At 35.4% G+C, this 5,888-nt stretch overlaps 1 pseudogene across 1 annotated transcript; it reads right to left on the reverse strand.

The window, feature by feature from the left end:
- Positions 1–863: 863 nt before the first annotated feature.
- On the reverse strand, positions 864–4,661 carry LOC143629323 (deSI-like protein At4g17486; annotated as a pseudogene). The gene is made up of 3 exons (XR_013152932.1): positions 4,592–4,661; positions 2,316–2,578; positions 864–1,358 (listed from the first exon to the last, which is right to left on the reverse strand). The product of XR_013152932.1 is annotated as a deSI-like protein At4g17486 (transcript).
- Positions 4,662–5,888: the final 1,227 nt, after the last annotated feature.

The raw sequence follows: 5,888 nt of genomic DNA on the forward strand, positions 1-5,888 counted from the left end.
GACCGGGTTGAGACTGAACACTTTTGTTTACGTCAAATTAATGTGTTAACTAAGATTACGTTTAACATTTTATTAAAAGTAGCAATTTACGTGGTGCTGTAAAACTATCTAGGTTTTAACCCATTTGATTTATTCTCTTTTTAGATAGATTTTATGACTTGACTGGGTGAAGAAAACACAATTCAAATCGACATATTCATTGGTATATTGCGTCATATTCACGCCTTTAGATACAGGGTAGGTAGAGGTGAAGTGTTTGAGGGTGTTCTGTACTCATACTCGAAAAACCAGATGAGCCGATTTTTAATTAGGTTTTCGGCTACTTCAAGTGGGGTTAAAGAACGATTCGAATTCAAATTCTGGTTTATGAATCAAGTTACGAATTTGAGTTTTGAACAAAACCGACCAGAAAATTCGAATTAGATCTCCCAAAAAATTTAAGAACCTCAAGTACTCTTAAGACCATGCGTAGTGGGACACCATTCCACCCCATGGAGCGCCCATAGCGCCAGGAACACCGCCCCGGGGGCGCTATTGGGAGGGGGGGGGGGTTGGTTTTGAGTGTTTGGTTGGTTTATTTTATTATTTTTAATCAGTAATAATAATATTAATAAAGAGATAATGATTAACAGGGGGCTCCATCCACTACACCCATTTTAGCCATAAAGCCCCTATGGTGACGTGGCGCCGCATGGCGCATGACACCCCCATAGGGGCTCCATCCACTACACATGGTATTTTATGACAACTTTGTCATTTTATATATAATCAACACATATAATAATAAATATTGTTATTAAATGATTGCTATTAAAATTCTTATATTATTTAAAAGTTCTAAAATGGTATTGATCGTTCATATATAGCGTTTAACTCGAATCGAGTTCCGAATTGACGTTTTATCCTAATTAGGTTTTTCCAAATTCAAATAAGTTTTTCTAAATTAAATCATTATTCGGTTTGAATTCGAATTCACCTTTGAAAAATCACAACTTCAATATTGAAGAAACCGATTCGATGACCACCCCTAATTGACTTTCATTAAAAGTAAAAAGTGACGAAAAAATATTAACGAGTCTAGCCATCCGATTAACCCATTTTGGGATCGATTTTCCAGTTAACTTGTAACAGATATCGTTGCAAAAATGATTGCAGTTCTTAACGATTAGGTGATATGTATCACCATTGTAGTTAGCCACATGACGCTTCATGAACTCTCTGACCTGTGCAGGGTTCAAACACGTGGTCCCTATTAATATTGACCTCCTGAACTTGAACCCAGGGCATTGCCGAGGTTCAACTTCACACACCACTTGATGAATATTCATGAGCTCCAAATCCATATTCTACACCATGAACTGTTGGACCCATTGATGTTAGATATAGTTAATCTAACGTATAAATGTTTAATGCAATAAGAATTCACTCAAATGGTAAATTAAAGTCCCTAAACTTGTCTAAATGGATGAATTTTAGAAAAGTTTTAAATAATGACTTGTTAACTCTGGAGATAGTATGAAACTTTTTCTACATAACTGTCGATTGTCGAATAACAAACAAACAAACCCAGTAAAATGCTGAATGTCATATCAAATTTTGACCAATTTAAAAGTTAACAAGTCATTATTTAAAAAAAACAAATCACATGTACGTACAATTTGGCCATGTTCAATAAATTCGATATATAAAAATTAGTTTAGTCAATCCAAGGTTTAGTATTTGTTAACTAAACTAATTTTCGTAGATTAAAGTCATTAAACGTGTCTAAAATGCACGTACTCTTAGAAAAAAAATATAATGACTTGTTATTTAACTCTTAAATCGGACAAAACAAGATGGTATAAAACTTTTTCTACAAAAATGTTGGGTCTCACTATCAAACTGACTAATTTAGTAGTTAACAAGCCATTGATTAAAAAAAATCACCTGAACGTGCATTTAGACGAGTTTAGAGACTTTAATATATAAAAATCAATTTAGCGACTTTTTAACTCTTATACAATTACTTGCTAACTCTAAAATTGGAGAAAATAATATGGTATAAACTTTTTCTACAAAAATGTTGACTGTCACCATCCAATTTTGACTAATTTAATAGTTACATGTTATTCTTTTTAAAAAAGTATTCACAGGTACCTTCATTTTAGACAAGTTTACTATCTACAAATTAGTTTAGTGACTGTTTCGCCTATTTTTACAAGTTGAAAGACTATCTTTAACAAAATTAGGTTAGTATCTTTTCCATGAAAAATAAGAAAGAATAGTGTTTTTATGGTATTAGCCTTAATCTAAATAAATTAACAAAGCAAAATTACCTTCCACACCAGAATGAAAGATACCAAAGCCAGCCCAATATGCATATCCATTCATTGGTGTCAAGTCATACACATTGAGATAAACGGGTGTATTGCCCGCCCCATAATCCGCTTTCACTTTTGGAAATAAACTGAATGGCCGCGCTGATTTTCCTTTCAAATAGAGTGACACAATTGACTTCAATCCCTTCTTTGGTACAAATTTCATGGTGCTTGGATGGTCAACAAAAAAGTGAATCAGCCCCTATTGCCATCCTAGTATCCTACACTTCACAATTTTAATATTTTCATGTCAGAAAAAATGAATACTGATACAAAAGATGAAATCAGCAAAAAGATAATAACAGTAAGTTGGAATTAAAAACCATATGTAATTCAAAATCTGGACTGCTACTAAACTATGTGATTAAGATTTAAGATAATATTAGGGTAATTTTGTATTCATTCATCTCATATTACAGATGAGATGACCAACTATTTCTAGCCTCCACACAACCCATATATTCATTCGTTTCAAAATCATCAACCCTAATCTGCACGCACTTCAATTCGTATAACCCAAGCACGGCATGTTTAACTCATTCATCTGAACGTGTCAAACGGGTTGGTGGGAAATAATCAAGTTGTAAACATGTTAATCGGGTTGGTAATGGTGGGTTGTAAAAATAAGGGTCATAAATGGGTTAGTGGGTTGGTCTATTTAATTAAGCAGGTTAGCTGGTCAACGGTCGACCTTTTTAACAAAAGGGGTTAAACGGGTCAGCCGGAACATGACCTGTTTAATTATACAGGTCAACCCGAACACAACCTGTTTAACTAAACAACTTAAACAAAACATGACACTATTAAACAGGTCAAACCCTTTTTGTACGGGTTAGATATGTCAACCCACAACCTGACCTGTTTAATTATACAGGTCAACCCGAACACAACCTGTTTAACTAAACAACTTAAACAAAACATGACACTATTAAACAGGTCAAACCCTTTTTGTACGGGTTAGATATGTCAACCCACAACCTGATTATTTCTGTTTCATGTCGAAAATTGCCACCCCTATATTATCCATGCGTTGTCAACAATATCCAAAAGCAAGGCATCGCTATTTTTAAATTTCCACCAGATGACTTTGGATCATTTGAAAGATGCATATTATATTATCATGTGAAGACAGATACTTATAATGTTGGTTAGTAAACTCCCTGAGTTGACTTTGACATCTTTATGGTTAATGTATTTTCATATTAAGTTTCATCAGTACAATCACTTGTACGGGTTTAGCACATAAAAAAGATATATAAGAAAGCATCATATAAAACAGGTTAAAGCCCATGGTGGGAGTGGGACCCCTTGAATTGAACCAAATATGTAGATAGAATTAATCAAGATAGCATACTTTTTGAAAACCACAAAAACTTGAATTGAGATTCCTGTACCTAATCTGTAACATTGTTGCTTAACCATGTATAATAAACTTGATTTAACTGAATGAACTACAATGAAGGGGTCAATATACACATGAAGAAAACAATAGAAAAACCTATACAGAATCGAGCCGAGCCCGTGGTCGATTAGGCTCGTCTTGACTTACAAGGGCTCGGGCTCGTTTAGTCCTTAAACGAGCCAAAGCTCGATTGGAGCTTGGCTGTGATGTGTTAATACATAAAAGTCCAAAAGAGGTCAAACTTAAAATTACAAAAGGCTCGAGCTTGGGCTCGATAAGTAACCGAGTGTTATTTGAGGCTCGGGCTCTGCTTGAGCTAAAAAAAAGTCAGCTCATTTTGAGCATTCTATCGATTCGAGCTCGGGTAGCTCAAGAGTCGGTCGGCTCGTTTAACCCCAACAATAAAATACTATTAACTATAACCGAACAAAGCAGAAACTTTTAGCATTTACCTAACATAGTTACACCTAAAAATGCCTAAAAGTAGTAGTTTTTACCTAACACAACGCAGATCCTTTGAGTGTGAAAGCTAATATAATAATCAACAAATGGTTGTAAATAATATCAATTCAACATAACTTATTACCTAAAATTGTTTGAACTGTTATGCAATAACCTCAATCAAGTAATGGGAAAACCTGAAAAACTGTAGCATGTAAAATGTTTGATTCAGACTCAGATTTAGAAAACAGTGTAAAGTTATAACAGATCCTGCTCACAAATTGCTGGTGAACAAGAATAACATCATCATTTCTTCGGCGAATTAAGAGGGTAAAAGTGGCAATATAATAATAATAATAATATTGTAACGGGAAATGGAGGTGAAACTTACAGTGTAACGGCATTCCGTGAAGAAGAGAGTTATTGTATCATGTGAGAAACAAACGGAGAGATAAGGAGTAATATAGCATAGGTTGGAACAAGTAGGACTACCAAACTTAACTTGAGCACTATTTTATTTGAGATCCAGTGCTGTTTTTTTTAAAAAGAAATTGTCATTTAGATCATTAACGTATCACTGTCTCACATGATCATCAAGCACCCTCATAAGAAAGTGAAGAAATCCGTGTGTTATGTGAGAAAACCCTATAGCCTAACTTGAAATCCTTATTTGTTTTTTTATCATAAGTGAAACTTGAACCAATGCCTCTCCTTTTAAATTAGTTTTGGGGTGTCTCACTTCAACCACTTAAGCTATGAATCATTGGCTGAGATCGACAGGTGTTGATTTCCCAAATTAACTATTTTTAAAATGGTTAATTACAAAAGATATTTATTAAATAAGTTAGAGAGCCCATTCGTTAAGGGATTTAGCGAATGAAGGCTCACTCGTTAAAGTATTACCCATTCACTAAGGATGTTTAGCGAATGGGAGCTCATTTGTTACGGGAACACCGCATTCGTTAGAGTTACATAACGAATGAGGCTTGGGCCTATAAATAGGCTGTTCCTGTTCATCGTTATAACAATCCATAAAATAAGCAAAAGGAAAAATGAAGACCATAAAAGAAGTAAATCCCATCCTACATTGGTGGATGAAAGAAAATTGAATCTTTCCACGTTGGTATAAATAAGAAAGTGAGTTCTTGTCTCAAATCGCTAGATTATAAAACTAGTAAGCTTTTTATAAGAAGACTAGTTTATATGATAATATTATTATAAGACAAATAACACACAGTGGTCCTAGCGGAGGGTGCGAAGCACCCGACGCGCACGAGCCTGGGCACAATGTGGCGCTTTGATGGCGCAATGCACGGGGCTTGGGCGAAGGGTGATGGGCGCACGCTCACATCGCCGCTTGAGAGCCGCCTTAGTGACTCTGAAAACTTGTTTCTTAGCGCTACGCGAAGATATGAATTCAAGCACCTTCGCGCTACGCGAAGCATTATCAGTTATCCGAAAAATCTTTTGTCTTTCACGCTACGCGACGTGGTAGTCACACAACAGTGAACGTTGCCTGCCATGTGACCTAGCTAGGGCTGACTCAGCAACCCTATATGCAACTATAAATAGGTTGGGATCCAGACTTCATTTTCTCGTCCCAAATCTGATTTCTCTCACCTTTTCTTATATTAAGAAGTTGATATAATACACCCGAGTAGTCGTAACGATACCCTCTCCGATCGATA

Source organism: Bidens hawaiensis, unplaced genomic scaffold (assembly GCF_021521415.1).
Source record: "Bidens hawaiensis isolate Kalapana, Puna unplaced genomic scaffold, B.hawaiensis_p1.1 tig00005181_1, whole genome shotgun sequence".
NCBI lineage: Eukaryota > Viridiplantae > Streptophyta > Magnoliopsida > Asterales > Asteraceae > Bidens > Bidens hawaiensis.